Raw genomic sequence first — 25,470 nt, forward strand, 5'->3', positions numbered from 1 at the left:
AGTTGCCCTTTACATCTTCTCTTAAGACAGCTGGGAATAATAGCCGGCTGAAGGAAGTCAGGTCTATAAAAAGAAGTAACAATGGAGAATTAATTGGTCTAGGCATACTTGTTCAGTGTTGCTATGGTTGTTGCTTCTTATTTTAGAATAAAGTCTTTGTGATCTACGTCTGCTGTGATTCTTGGACATAGCACTAGCACATAGCTGAACTATGGTTTCAAAAGAGAATTAGACAAATTCAAAGATCATCAAGCTATCAATGGTTATTACTCAATTTGCCTATAAGCTGCCTCTAGAATCTACTTTTTCACATAGTACACAATAAACTAATGGGGTTCACTGCCACAATATGTGATGATAGCCACTAACTTCTACTAGTTTGAAAGTGGATCAAATACACTGAAAATAAGGCTAACATTGGCTACTAATCCTGACGTTATATGCAACCACCATCTTAGGAGGCTGAGAAAAAATACATAGGAAAGGGCTACTCCTCTCATGTTAGGTTAGCTGTTGTGGGGAACAGGATACTTCATTTGTATTTAGTCTGATCAGCAAGACTTTTCCTATTAATGCCTTTGAATGTGGGAAAACCTGAAAGATTTCAATTGTATGATCTGAATCTGACCATAAACTGATTCTGAATGGTGGTCTATCTAGCCACACATTCTCAACATTCTTAGTTAATATTTAATTGAAAACTCCAATAATCAGACCTGGAACCATTACAGTGGAGAATGTAAGACTGTGTAAAACCAAGATTCTTCCCCAACCTCTCTTCCAGTTTGGCATTACAGTTTGTAACTGGGACCTACTCCTTGGAAAAGTTCTGTTACACTATTCAACTGCAATCTTTCTATGGGAAGATGTTTATCAATTTTTCCCAGTCTGCTTCCCTTTCATTTTATGATATTTGCTGTTTGAAGCATGGGACCCTTTTTCTAGAAAGACAAAACTTGGTCTTATTAAAAACTGAGAAGATCGTTGGCCCTTTGACAGAACTACAGATTCCCTTAATACTAAAGGATAACATCTTATCTCACAGGCAGGATTTTCAGCTCTACATCTCACTTCTCCTAAGTCTCCACCATATCTATGCAGAGTTTTTCTTGCTGTTGCTCAGATCTGATAATCCATTTGTGTAGACTACTGTTGACTTAACACTTAAAGGGGTTCAGAGGAAACATAAAAAACATCACAGCATTCTGGAATATTCTATGTGCATGCTATCTCTATTTCAAATTAAATGCCTGCTTCACTCCCACTCTCTACAATGATAAAATTGCTTGATTCATAAACTTCATGTTGACATTTTATTATATCATAAAAAAGGATTGAGTGCTGTTCAAGGTTATATCCTTACATCTGTCTGACCTATAACTTATCTGGAATTATCTTATTTCACTTTACAGACCAAAAGTGTTTCTTTCAGAAAACTGAAGAGACGGTGCTTTTCCAGAATAATTTGCCAAGTTATACAGAAAGGAAGACTATTTTCTGTCAGTCAGGCAGAATACTAAATGGTTTACTGAAGACCATTTCAGTTGTCAAATTCCTTAAAAAAACACACGCCAGAATTTGAATAATAGCATAGCAACCTCTTCCACTCTAGATTGACCTGATAAAATCCCCCCTTTCCTTTATTGTAGTTAAAGGTCACTTCAACATACCTTTAAATTATTACAGAGATTCCTGAGTTTATTTCATCACCCCAAACTGGGAACTCTAGAGCAAGAATGTGATTGTCTGGTCAGGTAGCCATGGGGCAGCCATGTTGGCAGGAGAGTAGAGTGCCCCCACCCCCAGGATCCGGGCAGTTCAGAGATGGGTTCAGAAGCTTACTCTTTGTTAAATTCTTCCTCCTAGAGGCCTGGCACACAGATCAATATGGATTTGTGGGCACAGTGGTTACACGCTGTCATGTGGGTGGTGTCTACACCATTTGAGTGAGAGGGTGGAATGGAATTTGAGACATGATGGGGGACGAATTCATGCTATCAGTCATGTCATGTATTACAGCCAAGAGCCTTCTCATTATATCATCATACAACTTGGTGAAAATGATCTAGGCAGGCAAAAGGGAATCATCCTTAGCCTTACATGCTAATTGGACACCATGAAAGCTGAATTCCCACAGATGGTGGTCATCAGGCTGGAACTCCTCAGGGGTTGGGGCTGGGGGAGAAGGTCAACAAAATGATTCATTGGAAGCTGCTAGTTCTCAGAGAACTAACCGGTGAGACAACATCCATCAGTATAATTCAGAAGAGATTAATTGGGCAATGTGCATCTCTCTGGGGCAGGCAATGAGGCCTGGTTGGTGGACATTCACAGTGGTCTGTGTGGATGGTTACAGGAGCTTCAGATGTGGCAGTGAGTTGGGGCATTCCCCTCAACTCTTGTGGCGGGAGAGGCACTGGGCTGGATCCTTAGGAGGCAGGGAAGAGAAGAGAAAGGATAGCCTGCCCCATCCCATCAGGGGATCACCATTAGGTGGTGCTTTCTGCCCATAATCCCAGTCAGGGGGTGACGGGTCATAGCACTTGTTACCATTGACCTGACAGGGTCAATGGGAAGCAGTTTGTACCATAAGGGGACTCCAAATTTTGGCCAACTCTCATCCATGAACTGGCAGCATATCAAGCAGGCTGGTTGATCATTTGATATGTGCCCAATGCCCATGCCAAACTTATTCTTCTGTAAACAACAAAGTTGTGGCCTAATTTTAATCCAACACTTGGTGTCTTGGTCTTTACCACCTGCTCCTCCACCCCATGGCTTTACTGTACCTGAAGCCACAAGGAGACCAGCTTCTCAAAAAGAGCTTTTCAGGGCCAAAAAATATGCAATAGCTCTAGATTGTGTGTGGACTACATGGAAAAAAGCAAGTACTGAGTCTCCATTGATTCTAGAATAAAATATTGTGCATACGAAACCCTAGTGTCCAGTAAATACGTATCATTGCTATCATTTCCCTAACACATACATCTTAACATGTAAAAAAACATAATAAAAATTGCAGTTGAATTTACTGTTATATGGAGATCATAGGTGTAATAAGAGCCCTGTCATACTAAGCTTATATTTCAGAAAGAGTTCTTCTTCCACCACAGATTTTGAGGCTGTTGCAGCTGTCCAGATCAGAGTTGCTACCCAGATTCCCTGAAAGCAAACTGAGGAAATAGTACATCAATATTTGCATCTGACACAATGCCCTGCACATGGTATTGTTTCAGGGCACTGCAGGGACAGGAAAATGGCACTGTCACACACACAAAAGATGATGAAGAATATTCAGAGAAAATTCTACAATGTGCCCTTCCTTTTCTTGGGTGAGAACTAGAAAAAATATCAGATTTCTTCTATTCGGTTTAAGCCAATGGAGCCAGAACTTTGAGAGTACATTTGCACACAGCTTTATTTAGCACTGTTCTATCATGATACATTCAGTCAACATAATGGAGAGCTAATACCTTGATCCTAAACATGTTTATTCAGAAGTCCTCTGAGCTCAAGTATGCAGAAGTCTTTTGCTCTTGTTTTGGAGACAACTTTGGTCATTTGTAAAAGTTCATTAAAAATCAGCTCATAAGCGTGTTGCATGTGGAGAAATAAATGAGAAATGGAAGAAGGGACATAATTTTCATGCTTGTTATACTAACTCAACTTCTATGAAGGTTTTGCCAGTGATGATGACCCACTAGATTATTATCCCTGGGCAAAACACAATATATAGTTATGTATTCTTAAATGCTGAACACCAGCTAGCACCTTCTGAAGATAAAGACAGATGTGTTGCCATGAAAGCAGAAACTCATTATGATTAACAACCTTTCAGCGTCTCCAATCAAAGAGGGAGCCTAATAAGGGGGGGGGGATGGAGGAAATATTGAAGCTTCTACAAAGTAGAAAGATCATTTGGTGCCAGTCCTATTTATATACTTTTAAAGCTACTTAATGTGATGCAAGAGAAAATAAAAGAGGAAGAATGTAGCTAAATCTGGAGCAAAAAGCAATTCTGGCACTGAGAATTAGGGGTGTCTAAACTCCCATACTACTGATATTGTTGGTTTCTGCTCTCTTCACTGTGCAGCGAAATGCTTGTCACAAGACAATGTTTACATTCCAGTCAGAGTTGCTGTTGGAGTTTCTCACGGGAAAGGAGACTGGATGTGACGTACACTGGTTTCCTGTTTTTCACTGTTCTCACAGTGTTCTCTCCGTGCTTTAGAGGAGAGAGGATGCTTTCTCTGCTCCGGCAGAGGCAAGATGTTTTTCTGTAATCTACCAGCTTTGAAGTGTAAATAAAGTAATATAGAGTATGTGGCACGTACTCCTCATCATTCCGCTGTGCTTGGGACACTGCAATTTCAACAGATATATCACTCTCTCACTGATTCCCAAATAAAATATAGATTTTGTTTCAACATAGTCTTGTAAATTAATTTGCTTTGCTCAGCTGCATTGAACATGTTCACAGGTTAATGGGTAGAAGATCATTCCAACAAAGGGCTACAGATTGATATATTCTGCAGGAAATAACAGTATTTATAAACCATAATGCTCCCCAGCAAACAAAACAACCACTCTCAAGCTTGTCCTGAACACATCAACCACCCAGACACCAATTTAAACTCTAAATTACAGGGCATGTTATCCTTATGGTATTCAGCGGACCTGAGATTTTCTTTGTAATTGTGATAATGGTTGCTGTAGGAATCAAATTGAAGCCTGTTTTTATTAGTTTTCCTGACTCTACTGTAAGAGGATAAGTTTGTAAGATTTCTGGTCATTGAATATCACAGAATTTGGACAGATTTGAAAACAGAATTTGTTGTATGTCTTGAGAGGAGCTGGGAAAGTCGAAAGACATGGAAAGCCAATGAAGCACAATGTTGAAAGATTCTGGACAAATAAAAGAAAGTGCTTCTTCACTCAGCACATGGTCACCTAGATGGCTTTAAAAGAGTATTAGACAAATTCATAGAGAAGACTGCCAATGGCTACTAACTCAGATGGCTCTGCTCTGCTTCCAAATACAGTGCTACCTCGGGTTACAGACACTTCAGGTTACAGATGCTTCAGGTTACAGACGCTTCAGGTTACAGACTCCACTAATCCAGAAATAGTACGTCGGGTTAAGAACTTTGCTTCAGGATGAGAACAGAAAACGTGCTCCAGTGGCGTGGCGGCAGCAGGAGGCCCCATTAGCTAAAGTGGTACCTCAGGTTAAGAACAGTTTCAGGTTAAGAACGGACCTCCGGAACAAATTTCTTAACCCGAGGTACCACTGTACCAGTTGCTGGAGGCTACATGCTAGAGAGTGATGTTGTTTGTATCCTAGAGTTTGGGCTGCACTCCCACCTGGTTCCTTTGGTTACTGGCTCCTGCTTCCTCTTGACTGCCTGTTTCATCTCACACTTCTGCAAGCTTGCTTCCCTCCCTTGGGGTTGCTCACCCAACCCCTTGCCACTGGGAGAGGTTCCAAAACAATTACATTCTTGGAGAGGAAATTAAAGCACTGCCTTAGTCTTAAAAGAGAACTTTCAGCTTCCCAGTGTGGCAAACAGCAGCTTGCCTATTTGATGTCTCCAGTGTTAATACTAGCCAGTTGGTTTCAAAATGGTTGCTTTCTTACTGAAGCTAGAGGGCAAAACGGTTTCTCAAAGAAACTTTGTGATAAAGCGGGGGAGGGGGTGGACTCGAGATGATAGGTGGGTTGGATTTTTTTGTAGAGCATATTCACTTCAGTGTAAATACAGAGACCAAATAAGCTTCCTTTAATTTCCATAATGAAATTGTTTTTGTAAAGTTAAAAATACTGTAATGAGGCCCAAACGGTGTACTTTCAGAGGCTCCCATGGTGAAGCAAATGAGATTTTAGCTTCTCTAATTGGGCATACTGCAAGCTGGGCTTGATGCTGTCCTCAGCACAGGATGTCTGTTATCCCTAACAAAAAGAGGTCTACAGCTGTCAGCATAATACTATACGGCTTTTCAGGAGCCAAGCCATCAGGCACAGGACTGCAGCTCTGACTGGGACCACCCAAAGGGAAAGATCAAGTAGAGAGTAGCTCCGCTCTTCCTTGATTAAGAAGTTATTCGTAAGGTAATTTGTTTACAGCTATCAAAGAGAGACTTTCAAAGCAACTGTTGAGAATTCCCAGAATTCTCTGAAAGTATTTTTATTTGATTAAGTAATGAATATGGATGTTTTATTCTCCCCTCTCCTGTGAATTAAATCTCATTACCTGTCAACACAGGTTTTTGGAGCCTTACTGTTCCTGGAGAAAACTCAAGCTAGAAAGCATTGTGTGGTTGTGCGCATTGCTGAAATCTGCTGTCTGTCATGTACAAGTCCATAAGCCTGAAAGACCATGGATTTTTTTAATATAACAATATCAACTAAAACTTTCACAACTGAGATGTGCGCATGAAGCCATACTATTTGAAAATGAAGTAATCTAAAGATCTGAGTTCAAAGCAAGCTTGGGAATTGTATGCTACTACTATGCAGAACACAAATGAAAAACAGAATTCAATAAAATGAGTGAAAAATTGGAGCAGTATGGGTGTTACTCTCTCCCGACAAGTAGCTACTTCTGATGACTATATATAACAATGTGTGAATCAACACATAAAGGAGGCAATTGTCTTCCCCAGCCCTTTGAACTAGAAATTCCCAGAGTTTGTCAAGGCCAGATTCCACAGTTTCAAGTTTGCTAATGAATACCCTTCCAAGTCTTCGCATTTGGGTCGGCCTTTTTATATTATATATATTGTGTGATGTGGGTGTGGGTGTGTGGGTGTAGTTTCATATTGAATCATACAATAAACGTTACCGAATAAACAGTATCTCGTCTTAAATGTACTGTTACAGTAAATACGGCATTCAGAAAGCATCAAAGGAAGGATACAGCATTTCAAATGGAGAAATTATCATCCACAGCCTCTCCAAAAACCAGATTGGATGCCTTTAGTTATCATGTTTATAAAAGTCAAAAGTGGAAACCAGACTGTGACAAATGCATCAAGTTTGGTGTTGTCACCTTTCCATTAAAGCCAGGTGCCAAATGCAGCTGCACCAGTTGTTATTGGAGAAGTCAGGAGACCTTTCCCAATGTCCTGCTACAGTCATTCTGGTGGGCACAAGGAGAAATATAAAGAGATCCTTATGAAGTTGTTTATAGTAAAAAAAACAGAGAGAAGAACTAAGGAAGAAGACTTGGGAACTGGTTGGCGTGTAATCTGGGGATGTGGTTGCAGATAGAATTGCAAAAGTGAGTACATTGGGACAAAGTCACTGCATGTAGAGGTAGACGTCTCAGTCAGTGCAGTCCCTCTAGCAGTTGGGTGGCAATGGGAAGTTAATGAAGCTCCATTCTAGTGAAACAGCCCAGACACCTGCAGCAATGTGAAGATGGTCTAAGTTATAGCAGGATAACACACAATCCATTTGTACCACTAGATAACATCTTTATAACTTTCTGAGGTTGCTGGCTGCTAACTAGGCAAATAAAAAAGGCACAAGTTTTGTCTATGTTTTGGCTTCTAATTTGTTAGTGGAAATGCATTATTGCCTTATGCACAACAGTATTCTGTTGTATTCTAACTGGTGTTAGGTTGCTTGTGGCTTCATTTACAACATTTTAAAACAACTCCATAAAAAATGGATTGGAGAAATTATGAGCCTTTAATGATGACTAAAAACAGTAACCAGCTAAGGTGTTTTTTTTTGGGGGGGGGGGGTTGCGATTGTGGAAATTAACAGAGAAAATCAGTAACCAGCTAAGGTTTCTTTTGCAATTGTGGGAATTAACAATGGAAATCTTGAAATGCTTTATTAATTTTAAAGGACTTGCTTCAGCAGAAATTCTCTGAGACTCACACTTTTTATAATTACTTAATTGCTACCTTCTACTAAAATTATTCATGATATTGCTAGTGAAATGTTTCAACAGTATGGCATAACATATAAATTTAAAATGTGTGCTATGCACACCTACTGACTATCATGGGAGAGGGTATTAAGCAATATATCTGCATTATGGTTCCTTCTACAACATGTCAAAACACTGACAAAATGTGGAGCGTGAAGCTGAGGGCAAATGTAAGCACACTAAACCTAATTTGTTGCTGGCACTAGTCATGGAATTGACTATAATTGGCAAGTGGTTACTGATTTTGAGAAATAATTGCACTGCCATTATCCAGAGAACACTGCCAAAAGCAGACATACCTCAATAAAATACTTATATGAATTTCTTCTAACATTTCTATTTACTTCAGATTGCCATTTGCCCCTTTTTTCAATTTCACTTCATTTTCAATCAATCATTCTTTATATGATTGAAACTAATGAATGTAAACAATTAAATTTGTTATTTTTTCAGAGATGGTTTGGCTAAACATATCTCAACTTGATAAGCCAAGATATGAACAAGTCTTTCCACTTTGTAGCATGAGTGAACAAACCAGCAAGTATTTAATTACTGCAAAACTATGGTTACTAGCTTTCAAAGAGCTCACAAGATTAAACCGACTTCGAACCATGGTTTAATATCCCTGCATGTTCTGAGGCTGGCAACGAGTTCCCACTTCGGCCAAAATGGAAAACTATGGTTATTTTCTAGTTTGTTTGCTTGCACCATGAAGGGAGAGTTGATGGTGCTGCATGCCTGGGCAAAAGGTTGCTTCATATTTCCACTTATTGAACTATGATCATCTAAACACTATGATTTACAATCCCCAATCCAGGTTAACCCACCAACAAAAGCTCACATGACTGGTAATGATATACATCCGTATTTGCATCTCAAAGCCAGCAGCCAGTTCAATGGTGCACTGATGAGCAGAGCATAACAGGTATGAAATGCACATCCATGTTAGCTAAATGTTTTCTGCATGTAGGGCTCCTTTTCTATAATCAGTCAGGCCAAGGTTTATTACGGTCAACCAACAACACTCTGTCTTGGGGAAATTGTCTTTACGTTCAACATCATGTGGCATCTGTTCATGTGATGCCAGATGCAGGAAGATCCAACAAGAAAAGGTAGTGGGGATGCCATCCAACCACTTTGGACCTTGGACCCCACCCACAATTGGCTTTAGTCTCAACACACTGCCAGAAAGTGGCCCCCAACAGATTACGTAAGAAGAGCCCTGCTGGACCAGGTCAAAGGCCCATTTAATTCAGCATCCTGTTCTCACAGTGACCAGTCAGATGCCCATGGGTAGCCCACAAGCAGGGTATGGCTTCAATAGCACTCTCCTCACTTGCACTTGTCAGCAACTGGCATCCATAGGCACACTGCCTCTGACTGTGGATGTACAACATATCCATGATGGCAAGTCACCAATAGCCTTATCTCTAATGCTCAAACATATCTCAGATTACCTAAAATGGAATGGAGCCCTCAACACCAAAAACTCTGTTCTACTTCCATTTGTGTGGCATCAACATTTGTGGACTACAGCCTACTTCATCAGATGCATGGAACGTTACCTTGAGTTAGCAGGTGTTTGTAAGATACAACTCAGGATAACACACAATACACCTGATGAAGTGAACTGTAGCCCACAAAAGATTACTCCATAATAAATTAATTGGGCTTTGAGGTGCCTCATGAGTCTGTGGTGTTTTTGCATCAATCAACTAACATAATCTCCCCTCTGGGAATTCTCTGTAGTGTATCTTTCCCCCCTTTACTCTACTTTTCTTTTCTCTTCAAAAGTTAATTTTAAATAGACTTTGTAAATGACATTTCACTGAATTATTTTTATGTAAAGTGCTTCAGGCACCAGTTAAGAGCTATATAAATAAAAATGATTAACCAATTAATATTAACAAAAAGAAGTTACAGCTGCCACACTGCTGTGGGTGGTGAATAATGTCACACTGATGGAAGATTTGTTTTGATATTAGTCAATTAAAGCTGTCTATAAATGATCTTGTTTTTACTATTGCCACACCCACTTCCACTAAACAATCATAAATTGCATTTTGGATTATTTGGGGTAAGACGAGTGTTGCTGTCATTTAAGTTCAAGGGCCAGCATTTCTTCTGTAGATTCTGAAGTGATTGAATTGACTTTTCTTGATCATACAACTTAGTTCTCTTAAGTTCCAGTAAAAGAGTTTACTCCTGAAGTCTTTCTCACGAATGAGTATACCACACGGCTGTGGAGGTTTAGGATCAAAGCTTTCCTTCTCCTAGATGAATAATCTTCCCAGGTTGATGAGCCCCATCTGCCCCTCGCTTCCTTCTACAGAATGTGCAGAAACCATCTTCTTGACTGTGGGACCCACGACTGGTCTTGTCTGATCAATCCACCAGACCCTGTCTTCACATCCATGGGAAGTCCCTAACTCACTGAGGGTTTGAGGCCCATCTGCTACCTCACCTGGTTTAGCCAGCCAGTCTGATTGTGCCCGCTGTCACATGGTCTACCAGGTTCAATTGCTTTGTGGAGACAATTCTAACGGGGGAAATGGAAAGTGGGGAATGAGTAACGTTCTTCCTCCACTCCAGATTGCCCTCACCACAAGCAGTTTGAGCAAAGAAAAGCTATTTGTGGTGAGGGCAATCTGGAGCAAACGGGTCATTTGGGCTACAGTTAAAGGCATTTGCATACAATGTATACTTTGGGCCATGCATGTACTAAAAAGCACATCAGGGACACAGAAACATGTTCTACTTTTTATTGTGGGTTAAGAGTAGCAGATTTGACAGTAGGACCATCTGCCATTACTTCTCTTTTGTATCATGATGCCAGCCCAGTCAAAAGCAATTAAATGTGTTTTGCCATTAAAATATGGAGATAATTATGATGAATTACAGTTTTAAAATGGCCTTCAAAATTATGCATATGCTAGGTATATTCCTCACAGCTACTGAGGTAAAAAAGAATTTAAAAAATCCTGCCCTTGTGAAATATTCCATCTATTTTATTAATGATGTTAGCTCTGTAATGAGATACCTACAAGGAAGTTTCAGAGATGAAGAACCTGACAGTCATTAGCAATCTATTTATAACTCAGAAAGTTTCTTTGCAAAGGAGATAACAGAGCCACAGCATTCTTCTTGCTTGCTGTTGGACAAACTATACATTGTCCAAAGCTCTGTGTTGTTATTTTTCACCATGTCACAAAATCAATACAGTGTAAAAATACCACAAGGAAACGGCAAAAGGAGGGAAATTATATCTGTTTTCAATTAGGTAGTCCTATGAGTGTGTCTTCAAATATTATTCATAATTTTAATTGAAGTTCTTTTAACTCTGTCAAAATTGTCCAAAGCCTTCAGGCAATCCTTTCCACATCAAATCGTGAAGAAACCCTGAACATCTGCTGAGGATCCCTGTTTGCTATGCAGTACAGTGGTACCTTGGGTTAAGTACTTAATTTGTTCTGGAGGTCCATACTTAACCTGAAACTGTTCTTAACCTGAGCACCACTTTAGCTAATGGGGCTTCCTGCTGCTGCCGTGCCGCCAGAGCACGATTTCTGTTCTTACCCTGAAGCAAAGTTCTTAACCTGAAGCACTATTTCTGGGTTAGTGGAGTGTGTAACCTGAAGCGTATGTAACCTGAAGCATATGTAATCCGAGGTACCACTGTACTCTGCAGCATGTTCTAAGCCCTCATTTGGCTCACTGCTGCCCCACCCCACTTACAGACACCATTGGCTTAGACCATTTGTATGGAATGCAAAACCTTGCTCGGTGCCATCACATCAGCATCTCATATATTTCATGTTGAGCCTCAATTACAGATGAGAGAGAAATTCAATTCAGCTGGCATTTAAAGGTGAACCTACATAATTCACACTTTCCAAAATAAAATGCAAAACAAAACACAGCTGTCCTTCAAAATTCACACTTCTTTGTATCTTGCAATGCAGTTCTGCATATGTTGGTGAAAACGACATACATTATATACAGGGAAGATTGCTTTGCAAAAAATGTGCATCTGAGCCAAAATTGTATACAAATATATGAGGAGGAATGAGCACTGAAACGAGCACTTTAAAATGCAAAATGTGAAGAGCTGAAGACTGGAAAAAGAAGATACAGAGAGAAACCAAAACTGGCAGATCCACACATCCCTAGCCTCCATGTAACCCCACAATCAAAGTGGGGACCAAAGTAAACAATACACCAAATCCATAGGAACGTTGGGAGCTGCCTTTTATAGGTCAGACCATGGGTCTACCTAACTCAGAATTCCTTATACTAACTGGTAGCACCTTTCCCAGGATTTCAGACAGGGGACAGGATGTCAGGATTGAACCTGGGACCTTCTGTGTGCAAAGCAGATGCTCTACAGCCGAGGTACAACCCTTCCCAGGGCCAGCCCAAGACATTTTGGCATCTGAGGCAAACCACAAAATGGCATCTCCCTCCTCCCCAGCCATGCAAGAAGGGGTGAGCAGAGATCTACAGGGGTAACAAGGGAGGAATAAGGATCTACATTGGGGGCTCAGACCAGCAGAGCTTCCTATCCATCAATAGGTCATTGTAGAGGCGGCATGAGGGGGAAGGGCTGCCGAGGAGGTGGCAGATCCAACCCCCAAGGAGCTCACCACAGCTGTCACTGCCACGATGGCAGCTGCCATGGGCAATGCATTCCTTGGAGGCCAGATCTGCTGCCTCAGGATCCTGCCAACTGAGGATCTTAGCTCACCTTGTCTTATGAGTGTGCTAGCCCTGGCCCTTCCCCTTGCTTATTAAAGTAACACTTTTTAGTTTGGAGGAGTTACTGGATACAGGATGCACAGAGGGGGGAGGTTTAACTCTGCCCTCTCTGTGCCACAGTTCTGGTGAAAACCCCTTCCCCTTGGAGCTACTACAGTGGTACCTCAGGTTACATACGCTTCAGGTTACAGACTCTGCTAACCCAGAAATATTACCTCAGGTTAAGAACTTTGCTTCAGGATGAGAACAGAAATCGTGCTTTGGCACCGCGGCGGCAGCGGGAGGCCCCCATTAGCTAAAGTGGTGCTTCAGGTTAAGAACAGTTTCAGGTTAAGAACTAACCTCCGGAACAAATTAAGTACTTAACCCGAGGTACCACTGTATTCTTCTTCCCAGAAGGAAGCTGGATTTGTGGCCATGGCAGCCTCCTTTCCTGAAGAAACAGCAGCTTCCAGGGGTGGAGAGTTCACAGGGATTGCAATTTTCCTTGGGACCAGAACACAAATGTTGAAGAATACTATTTGGAATATCAAAAAATGTGAAGTGTGTGTGTCTGTGTGTGTGTGTAGAAGTGCATGACTCAGTTCTTTAAAAAAGTGCAACGCCAATCCAGCTGCCACAAAAGATTACTTAGAAAAAGACACACAATCTTTGTAGATTTCACTGCTTTATTAAAAAAAATACAGTGACACCGAGGTGTCATTTGTTTGTGTGTGATTTTAAAACATTGATATAATATATTCCATCTCCCTCCACTGTTTTTGGCTTTGTCGTCCTAGTTAACAGCTGCCAATGCACTGCCATACTTTTTACCCCCTGGCAGATCAGGCAAATTGCTCCCAACAGGACAGCTGCCAATCAACATAATGGCAAAAGGTGTTAGGTGGGCAACAAGGATCAGTCTTCTGCACACAGAACAGTGAAAAATCTTTTCAAAACACTCACTTTCAACAGACCAAGGCCTGGGGCTATTTTTTTGGGTGGGGGAGCCCTCATGTTAACATTTACCAATGTAAATTTAGTATCTCTTCAACTTCCATAATTAATTTTTCAAAATAATGTGAATGTTTTAATAAGCAGGCTATTGCTATATAATTTTTTGATTAGGCATTCATCTGAAAAGCTCCTTAATCAAATACTATTGAAGAAAATCAGTGTTCAGATTATCTGTTCATTTGCAAGGTTAATTTTTTCATGCTATTCTGAGAACTGCTTTTTATTATTTGGCATGGTACATGGTATCTGTGCTTGCCCTGTATATTAATTCATTCCATCAACAATTTCAAAGGAGTCACTCAGGATTTCAGGATTAAAAATCTCATATCACAGAGAATTGTAGCTTGATGAGAAAAGTCTTTCAGGCCATAAATATTTCTGAAAAATACTGTTTCACCAATGAAATATTAATCAGGATGCTTCTGTTATATGAGTCATAGGGAAGAAAGAGTTTGCACCTCATGTCGTATAATTAACTGACTCACAACCTTTGACTAATGAAAACACTGCATGGCACTCAAAAGCTTCAGTTTTATTTAACAGGATTGGTACAATATATATGAAACCACAATCACTCTGATTTATTTATCCATAATCAGATCTGGAAAGCAAGTCATTATATTTTAAAAGTTGCCTAGAACAAAGTTATCCCAAACACATTAAATAATTAAATTTTTAAAAATTAATAAGAAGAATTTAGCTTACCTTAGATAGAGCTTTGAATCCGTCTATGAAGGAAAGCAGAGGTTTCACATAGACATCTTGTGAGCTTGTCTGCCCCATGAGGATGAGAAGAAGAGAAGTATTTCGTCTCCCTAGTTTGCAAAGGAAAAAGGAAAAAAGAGCAGATACTCAGGGAGACTTAAATATACAAGGAGTTTAGGTTTCAGTCAGTCTAACATCGTCATCTTTCAAATATCATTCATAACCTAACAAGTTTGTGAAGAAGTTTCACTGAGGCAGTGATAACTCAGACACTATAGAACATCGATGGTGCCCTACAGAGGTTTTGGATTACTGGCTGAGACTGAAGGGAGTTGTAGTCCAAAACCTCTGGAAGGCCAGAGGATGGAGAATAAATTAGATTAAATTCTCATATTAAGGCAAACTGATCTAATCACAAACAGTCCAAAACAACACACAATTCAAAAGGCGCCTCTCATTCAAAATTTGCACTTCTCCGAATTTTGTAATGCAGTTCTCTATTCAAAAAATGTATACAAAAATGCATATACGAGGATAAAGTGTGAATAAAAATGCATATATTAATGAAAATAATATACAAATGATTATAGACATTGTGGAAATTTTATTAGGGGAATGATATCATATTGTGGGAAATTGCTTTGCAAAAATTGCATATCAGGAAAAATGGGATAGAAAATGTATTCGGAGAAATTCACACTGAAATGCTGAGGCAGGACTTCTTTTTAAAAAAATTAAAAACTGAAGATTTAATTGTTAACTGTCAATTATTAAAGATCCTTTGCCAAGTCATCATTTTTCTTAGTCACTGTATTATGAATTGATCCAAGATGCCTGTCACCTCAACCCACCCACTGCAAGCTGGTCTTGCTTCTCAATAAACAAGCAGCCCTCATGACCAATGGGGAAGGAGTTATTAGCATGCAAGAGCCAATCAGAACACAAGCAAGCTACTCTATGCCCACATTTTCTGTATGTGAGAGGCGAAAGTTTCAGTCTGAGACCCAGTTTGAGTTAGATAGTTTCATTCATTCATTCATTCATTCATTCGTTTACTGATTTATTGATATTTGACTTCTTACCCACCCTTCACTATAATGTCCCAGGGTACGTTGCAGGGATTTAAAAACACAAAATAATTTTAAAACCAATCACAAACCAGAAGAATTGAGGCTGCAATTTCAAACCCTTCCCCCTTTGTGCTGGGCCATGAGAGAGGGGGTGGACCAGACACCAGTGTCTCTCCCCCCAGTTCTGTCACTGTCCTCTACCTGCAGGACGGGGCCACCATCCCACGCCCAGAACACTTTGAGCAGGTCACACAGGGAACTGCATGTGGTGGCACTGGCTCAAGCCCAGTGTGGACCCAACTGCTACACGAGCTCAAGATTAGTGTAGCTATAGGCTGCCTGCCATCTTCTGCTAGTATAGGTGGCAGGGCTGCTCCATTCAGCTCAACCACTGCCTGTATGGGCTTTCGACTGCAGCCTAAGTCTGTAGAGCAGCCATCAGTCCAGCAGACTCCAGTGAGATGTATGCACAATGGCAGGTGCTAAAAGAAATGCAGAAAAGGAAGTGTGTATATAAGCAGCAGCAGCCTGAATCCCAGCACCTTTTGGTGTGAATAAAAGATTTATCCACATAAAACCATTTATCCAAATAACAGAGCCTGACTTAACAATAATACCCCAAATTGTTGCTGTTTAACTGCCATTTAACAGCCACACTCTAGGGATGCGTCCAATCAATACCCGCACTCTTACTATTGCATTGCAAATCCCTTATATCCCTGATAAAAGCATCATCACTTAATCTTTACGTGATTCTTGTGCATATGCACTGCCTCCTCCTGCAACTGGGAGGCAAATTGATGGGGGGAAAACATTTGCATCATTGCATCTGTTCAAATGTACTCCCATCAGTTTAATGGAGCCCTATTACATCAGTTCAAGGAGAGAACATTGAAATAGGAGTAAGAGTAGCCATGTTCTGGGGTTATAAACTCGCCACACCTACCTTCGGCTTCAATCTCTGTTTAAATTCAGGTTGCTTTTGTTTTGTTTTTGAAGAGGTAGTTCTGAAAATAATGGCGGAAGTGTGGGGTTAATGGCCAGAAAGAAAGCCAGCCCATGGCACAAATCAAACAGTGTTTAGGACTAGTTTATTAGCAAAATGTAGCCAACATCTGGAGGGCACCATGTTGGCTACCCCTGCTCTGATTTATTGTTAATCACAAACATTGCTAGGCAATGCCCCATCTATATTGACAGATGCTTAGAAATCCAGCAGTTATTCGTTGGATTTGAGGCCAAGACAATTTAAAATAAATTGACTCTTCCATCACAATTAGAGGGCATGCCAATCACAATGAATCTCATTCACACTGAGTTGCAGCCTCAAATATTTGGGCGCCGCAATGCAAGCCCTATGGGCATCTGAAAGGTCTTATGACTTGTGGGATCAGGAAATCTAGAGCAGGGAAGCATGAGTTTGAAATTGTGGGAAAGGTTTTGTTACTCAAACATTTATGAAGTATTCATCAAAGTAAATAGGGCAGGATCCAGGTTGAGGAGACCGTAGGAAAGCTCCCTCTGGTGGGACCCCTCTGCCATTGGGGGGCCCCGGTGGACTTAACTGGCAGTGGACAGCAGTACAGTGGTACCTCAGGTTACAAACACTTCAGGTTACAGATGCTTCAGGTTACAGACTCTGCTAACCCAGAAATAGTACCTTGGGTTAAGAACTTTGCTTCAGGATGAGAACCGAAATTGTGCTCCGGCAGCACGGCAGCAGCGGGAGGCCCCATTAGCTAAAGTGGTGCTTCAGGTTAAGAACAGTTTCAGGTTAAGAATGGACCTCCAGAACGAATTAAGTTCTTAACCCGAGGTACCACTGTACTCCAAACTGCCCTAAACTTCTTAGCCGTGGCACCATTTTAACTTACCCCAATGGGCTCCCTATTGTGTTGTTCTGAAGCACTGAGGATAATTAAAATGGAAAATAATCCTACCTGCCTGTTGCTAATCAGTACACCAGAAAGAGTTTGATTGGTGTGAGGGGGGATGTACGTGACTGAGTTTTCTGGAGAGCTATAACCCCCATAACTTCCCAAGGATACCCAGTACTTATGTTGGGACAGAACACTAAGTGTCAGTAAAGTATTCCGAGAAGCTAAAGGTATTAATGTTCATTAAGTAAAATAAGCAGGGATGACTTTAAATAGGGATGATGACATCTGTCCTTTGAGCATCAAATATACACTCTTTCTGGTGAGTTCTGGTTGAAAAAAAGCCGTTCTTAACACTCTAGTAAGCAGATTTTTCAAATTCCTCCGGACAACGTTCCAGATATCATTGTGGGGTGGCGGGCGGTGTTAAATGAAATTGTCACATAATGTGTTTTAGAAATCCTGAATTATTCATCTGTTGTTCATAAATTTCTGATATTTTGTGGGAAAATATCCCCCCACATACACCAGTATGCTAATGGCCCCTTTGCACAGAAGGGCTCCTCCCCTTAATTTTCCAATCCCCCATCCCTGTTCTGAACTGGAGGTAGTTTAAAAAAAACCAAAAAACTAAGAGGATTTCTTTAAAGCCAAATTTGTATTTTTTGTTGTTTATTTCATCCTTTCTTCTCACAGGATCATAAACAGCAGCATGAAATAAATATGGGAAACTGCAAAACAGCTTTACTTTACGAATGTGGATTTTAAAGACCAAACATTTATGTTAAGAAATAAAAACACCCCCACAGTGCTTAAGACTGCAGAACATTTGTAACACACTTAATTTGTTTTCCTTTGCTAAAATGTTTTTCCAAAATACATTGAAAAGCACTTTTCTGCAATGCATATAAAACAGAGGTGGGAGAACTAAACCTTAAAATAAAAAAAAACATTTCATCATCTGTAGCAGAATATGGAACCACAACAGCATCCTAATAAGTTGCCAGAAACAGACTTGGCATTTAATGTAATTTTTAAAATGCATGTTTAATTTATGCAACAAAGTGTGTTTTCCTCTGATACATCCCAGGAGGAACTTGCAGACTGCACTCTGACTGGAGGAATCATAGATAAGATCACCTTCCAAAGTGCTCTGCAATGCATCCTAAAAGAAAGAATTGTAGGAGTCACCCCAAGAGCACCTGATAGGTAAATTTGCAAGAACAGGGAGGCAGATACAACTCTCGCCAAATGATGGAGGAGGAGTTTTCAGGCCAGGATCATCAGCTTTGGGTTTTTGTGGGGAGGTCAAGGGGAGAGATGCTATTGTAATATTTTTCTCAAGGTGCAGGACTCCAAAGGATGCCTTTGTGTGGGTGTTCCTATATTTGTTGTATGATAATGTCACTGCAAATCCAGGAAATGTGTTGTAATTTTCTCAGCGAACAAGGAAAAGTAAACGCAACATACAATTTCCAAGTAGGCTTTCTCTCAAAACTGACAGAAGTATTCCTGATTCACCTTGTGTTAAATAGGAAAATAAGCACCTAGTCCCCTTCAGAGTACACTATAAGCTTTTTTTGTTTTTAATTATAATAATTTCTTGCTCTTAACCTCGATGGGAGCTAATTATCTTGCATAAGCTCATATCAAATTTTCAGATACTTTAATTCTGAAAGGTGCATGAGTCAGAGAGAAAGGAAAAGTCAGGAGGATAAAGAATGCTAATAAGCATGTTCAAACAGCCAAAGGAAAACACAGATATTATATTGATATTTAAGTTTACAAAGGAAGCACATGATCTCTTATGATTCACAGGAATCAAAAGTAGCCTGGAAAGGCTGGCTTCCCCAGACCCATCAATCTTCATTTTCCCTTCAACCCTCAATGCTACACCAGCTCTCTAACCTTCGCTCCCACCTGAAAAAAGAAAGATTGCATGTTGTTGTTTAGTCGTTTAGTCGTGTCCGACTCTTCGTGACCCCATGGACCAGAGCACGCCAGGCACTCCTGTCTTCCACTGCCTCCCACAGTTTGGTCAAACTCATGTTGGTAGCTTCGAGAACACTGTCCAACCATCTCATCCTCTGTCGTCCCCTTCTCCTTGTGCCCGCCATCTTTCCCAACATCAGGGTCTTTTCCAGGGAGTCTTCTCTCCTCATGAGGTGGCCAAAGTATTGGAGCCTCAGCTTCACGATCTGTCCTTCCAGTGATCACTCAGGGCTGATTTCCTTAAGATTCCATAGGGCTTAAGATTGCATAGGGCTTAAGATTGCATAGGGCTTAAGATTGCATAGGGATTGCTTATTCCTTGCTGTTGTGCCAAGAAAACAGCAGCGCATCAGCACATGGCACCATTGGGCTCACTGCTATTATCTGTCATGTGCTGCTTAACTATTTTCCCCTGGCCTGGACCTCCAAGCAACACCAAGCCAGAGGCACACTTAGGCGTTGGTGAAACCTGTTTTGCTGCCTGAGGCAAAACAGAAAGGTGCCACACCCACTGCCACCCCATCACCAAAGTCTTGCTTACCGGGGTCATGTGGTAGTTTCCAGTGGGATTCCATGATGTCTCACAGAACTCTCACAGCACCTTGCAGAGCTCCATGAGATCTTGCCAGAAGCAACTCTGGCAGTGGTGACGGGGGTGGGCAAGGTGCCCATGGGGTGCTGCCATGTGGGATTCCGCTGCCTGAGGTAGGCTGCTTCACTTCTCCTCATGGACAGCTTGTCTCTGCTGCCTAGGGCTGATAAGAGGTGGAGCCAACAACTTCCGGAAGGCCACAGGTTTCCCACTCCTGTATTCGACAGACTTTAGAAATTATTTTTGATGGTGAGTTAGTTGTTCCATAACAAGATGGCCCCATTATAGCCTGCACCACGATTGAATCCCTGTGCTGTGTTTTGGTCTTTCCAGTATGCAGCGATTTCTGCTCTGTGGGGAGATGATAAACTAGTTCCTTGTATGATGCTTCTGCTTAGTCTTCTGGAAAACCATCCAGTAATGCTCCTCTAAGATCCATATGAGTTATTTGTTCTGTGATGTTCAGCCTCAACATTTGCCTTCCAATAACATTAATAACTGGACATGAATATCACATGTGGATACAAGCCCCATATCGACTCCAAACTGTTGGATCACAGGTTGAATAAGTTTTTGAAACTTGACAGGGTTAAAGGTGCTAGCTAGTTAATACCTTCAACTCTTGGCAATAATGGATTTCATAGGTCTACACGGAAACATTCACCCCACTGGGGTTTATTAAAAAAAATATTGTTCAACTGCTGCCAGATTCCCAAATGGATTTTATTCCTTTAGAAGTGCCGCAGGTGCCAATTTTTAAGTGCCAATTTTTGTAACATGTTGGGAGGTTGAAACAAGTAACTTCTCAAAACGAGTTAACAAGTGTGCTACTGTCTGAAAGAAAACCTTATTGCTAACCATGTTGGGTTACTTTCTGAAAAGCAAACTCCTAGGTTTTCTATGACCAATTCACCTCTCTCTTGGCAGTCATTCATAGACATAAACATAGAATTGTAGAGTTGGAAAGGGGCCATGAGGATCATCTAGTCCAACTCCCTGCAGTGGCAGTTGAACCCACAAACCTGAGATTAAGAGTCACATGCTCTTTGAGCTGAGCTATCCATCAGTGCTAATATGAACTTTCCATAACGTGGCACCCACTTACTACATTAGCCACAGCCAAAGGCATGAAATTAGGGGAATCCAGTCTATATTTGCTGAGGAACCTCTTCCCTTACATGTAGGCTATATCACTGAACATCCCAAATGTTGTGCATGCTGAAAGGAACCTAATATTTTATTGCTCACAAGAGAGCAGAACTCTATAGATTGCTTCCTACCCAGATAATAAATTCTCAGATATGCCAAATTTATGAAAGCAAGCCTTACCAGAGTCAACTGCAAAATGAATTACCAAGTGCCCTGCTCAACTTATTTTCTACTCTTAATTAAGATAAAGCAAGTCCTCTCTGAATTAATCTTTAAATAGCTTAATATCAGACATTAGGGTAGATCACGTTATTAAAAATTATATGATCTGGGTCAATAGCAGCAATCATTACAAGGGTTATAGAACTCACTTCAGAGGCAGTGTGCAGCCTGTTTTCTCTTCCCCTTTCTGCCTTTGATAGAAAAGGAGGGTAATGATCCTGCGGAAAGAACTGTTAGGGCAAATTATCAATGGCAGACTCGCAAATTTCAAAAGCACCCTATGCGATGCTAAAATTTGCTGCTGCCCCCTTGCTTCTCATGCTCAATTTGACACCATTTCTACACCAACCCCTTTGGTAATGGCACCCAGTGCAGCTGAACCAGTCACACTGCCCTAAAGCCACTTCTGAAAACATCACATGATATTCTGGGAAGCTGGAAATCAACTCTTTTGCCCCTGCTTTTTTTCTCATGGTCTTTCTTGTGGGATGTAATCCATTGGAGCAGTCAAATACAACATTCTTGTTTCCCTAGAGTGGACACAGGCAGGGGGATGTTACTCCAGTCAGTATAACTTCCTGTTTCACAGGTCTGGAGTGTCCTTCCCTTGCAGCATGTGACCAGGGAGATGGGCGCAACCCTGGCTGACTCCATAAAAGAGCCGAGTCACACTGCCATCTGTCTCTCTTGATGCCATGCTGCTCTTCTGAAGCCATTTTTTTCTCTTGATGCTGTTCTCTTAATGTATTTTGCTCATGGGCTCAGTCCCCATATGGGATGAACCCACAATTTGTTCTGTAACTACTAGCTAAAGCCTGCCCTCAGGGATCATACTCTGAACCGAATGTTAGTAAACTTCTTGTTACTTTTAAGGAAAGACTCTTATGTCTTTATTATGTTAAGAGGGATAAAAGGGGACACCAGGAATAATCTTCACTAAAGAGATTCAAACGAAGCTGCAAACTAGCTTCCTGCTGTATTGAGGAGAATTTGCTCTGCTACATGACTCACTAGCGTGAGTGAAGGAAGGATAATATTCAATCAATATAGCCTCGCCTAATATCCTTAACATTCCCACATTTCTTCCCTGTACTTTCTGTGAGGCTTACTGTGTTTGTGTTGTGTATGCTCGATACTGCTTTCCCAATCCGCAATCCTCTAATAATTGTACATTAAAAGGTAAAGGTACCCCTGCCCGTACGGGCCAGTCTTGACAGACTCTGGGGTTGTGCGCCCATCTCACTTAAGAGGCCAGGGGCCAGCGCTGTCCGGAGACACTTCCGGGTCACGTGGCCAGCGTGACATCGCTGCTCTGGCCAGAGCCAGAGCCAGAGCCAGAGGCGCACACGGAAACGCCGTTTACCTTCCCGCTGGTAAGCGGTCCCTATTTATCTACTTGCACCCGGAGGTGCTTTCGAACTGCTAGGTTGGCAGGCGCTGGGACCGAGCAGCGGGAGCGCACCCCGCCGCAGGGATTCGAACCGCCGACCTTTCGATCGGCAAGTCCTAGGTGCTGAGGCTTTAACCCACAGCGCCACCTGCGTCCCAATTGTACATTAACTCCTCTCATTTTCTTCCAGCACCTTTCATTCTACTGGGGGGAGGGGAGTTGGAGGGCCACATGGCAGTGGACTGTCCCATGACAGTCCAATAACAGATGATGGGGACACCCCTTACTTCCCTTTATGTGCCTTTATGTGCTTTTATGTGCTTCCTGGCTGGGTGCTACTTGCTGTAGGCAGCTACAGGGCAAATCTGGACATAATTTAAGCACATTTGTTTTTAAAATGCTTAGACTGGTGGCCATGTCTCTTTAAAGCTTTTCCTGGTGCCATTTTTCCTGTCCAATATCCCCTCCCCCCAAAAAAGCTATTGTTTGTGTTATGTATGTATGTACAGAGCTTTTTTTCTTTAAAAATGTTTAGGGGTATTCTCTTTTCCTACTCATATTGAAAAACTGCCCCTCAATGAGGCCAAACTAAGATTCACAAAATGTTTAGGGGTATATGTACCCCTGCATCCCCCCCAGAAAAAAAGCACTATGTATGTACATGTGTGTATGTAAACACATACACAAGTGTTTTTATGCAATGTCGCCAGCAAATAAAGATTTTATGGCCCCATTCTTCACATGAGCTGTACCTGAAGATAATATGCTCATTCTAATGGAATGTGTTACCTTGTACCATCCAGATAAACACTGCAAAGAACTGAACAGTGGAAGATAGTAATTAATTCTCCCAGCACGCCAGGTCTGAAACAACAATGTATATGAAGGACTAAACGTGTGTAATGGATTTTATACTTATAAGATGTAACAGAGGTGCTGTTTGTAAGAAGGAAGATGTGGTCAGCTGCAAGAATGATGTAACGAAGATTGACGGATGACAACTGAACCCTAAATAAGAAATGATGCTGCTTTGGGAGGAAACGATCAACATATGTTTGCAACAGGGGCAGGAAACCTGATTTTAAGACACTGTATTAAATTAAAGTAATTTGGTTGGATTTGTAATAATTTGGAAAATTAATTTTAAAAATTGGGGGGGGGGAGATAATATGCTCACTCTGAGGCATGTTCCTGGTTTGAATTTTGCTTTCAGTGACCTCCTGTGCAGAATGTGAAGCAGCCAATGCAGTCCTCTCCACACTCCCCTTTCTACAAGTTAAGGCACAAGATTGAGACAACAAAGAAAATCAGACTGCAATCCTGTACACATTTACCTGGTCAGAAGGTTCATCGAAAATTTGTTGTTGTTGTTTAGTCGTTTAGTCGTGTCCGACTCTTCGTGACCCCATGGACCAGAGAACGCCAGGCACTCCTGTCCTCCACTGCCCCCCGCAGCTTGGTCAGACTCATGCTGGTAACCTCGAAAACACTATCCAACCATCTCGTCCTCTGTCGCCCCCTTCTCCTTGTGCCCTCCATCTTTCCCAACATCAGGGTCTTCTCCAGGGAGTCTTCTCTTCTCATGAGGTGGCCAAAGTACTGGAGCCTCAGCTTCACAATCTGTCCTTCCAGTGAGCACTCAGGGCTGATTTCCTTCAGAATGGAGAGGTTTGATCTTCTTGCAGTCCATGGGACTCTCAAGAGTCTCCTCCAGCACCATAATTCAAAAGCATCAATTCTTCGGCTATCAGCCTTCTTTATGGTCCAGCTCTCACTTCCATACATCACTACTGGGAAAACCATAGCTTTAACTATACGGACCTTTGTTGGCAAGGTGATGTCTATGAGGCTTAATTCTGAGTAAACGTCTGCATTGCCAAAGACTTTTATCCTGTATCTAGCAACCAGTTCCAAATGAAGCAGCCTCTCTTATCAGGAAAGAAAGCAGAATCCACTTGCACTTCTCTTTACACATAGAGATCTGTCCTCTTCATTAAAATACATAGGGCGACCAGGATGCTAACGTGATCCTCCTGTATAATGGATTGCAAAATGCTAGTTTGGGACATTTCTTTAAAAAAAACTCATGACCAGTTATCTTAAGAAATATAGAGAATAATTATATCGACCTATTATTTAAATATACCTCTTTTTTTTAATAAGTATGCATTTCAGGCTTCTTACATGAGACATGGAAATGATGCAAAGTTCATAAAAAGAGGAATTTGTGTGTTTATTTTTTAATTTCTGTCTTGCATAGGCCACAGTGGTTGGAAAACGTAAAGACTGGATGTCGTGCTTTTATCCTACTTATTAACCAAACAAACAAAAATGGCACCAAAATTCATAATTGCCTGGGCATCCACAATACGCATCATAGCTTGTCCAGCTTGTAACATTGGCTGTGCTGTGAATCATATATCATTTCCACCCATAAAATCTTATTGAGCTATGAATATAAATTGAGCCTATGCGCACAGGTGGCAAGCAAGCAGCTGATCAGGCTGTTCCTAGGCATATGCACAAAACTTCCGTAATGCTAGCCTTCCTGCCCATGAAACCCTTGCTGAAATTCATATTGATCCTTATGAAGGTTGATCCCTATGAACTACAAAAATAATTACTTGTAAGGAAGTGTGTGTGCAGAAAACCTTTAAGGTTAATCTTTACTCTTATGTGTTTATTTAAGTAAATGTATAACCAGCCTGGACCATAGAGAGCTGGACCATAAAGAAGGCTGATCGCCGAAGAATTGATGCTTTTGAATTATGGTGCTGAAGGA

At 41.2% G+C, this 25,470-nt stretch overlaps 1 long non-coding RNA gene across 4 annotated transcripts in view; it reads right to left on the reverse strand.

Moving 5' to 3' along the window:
- Nucleotides 1-25,470, reverse strand: part of LOC307224809 — a 76,154-nt gene that overhangs the window by 20,643 nt on the left and 30,041 nt on the right. For all 4 annotated transcript variants that reach the window (XR_013842751.1, XR_013842752.1, XR_013842753.1 and 1 more), the window contains one exon: nucleotides 14,397-14,506. This is a non-coding gene — a long non-coding RNA (uncharacterized lncRNA). The remainder of the gene's footprint in view (nucleotides 1-14,396; nucleotides 14,507-25,470) is intronic.

This window comes from Podarcis cretensis (genome assembly GCF_951804945.1).
Source record: "Podarcis cretensis genome assembly, chromosome: 10".
NCBI lineage: Eukaryota > Metazoa > Chordata > Lepidosauria > Squamata > Lacertidae > Podarcis > Podarcis cretensis.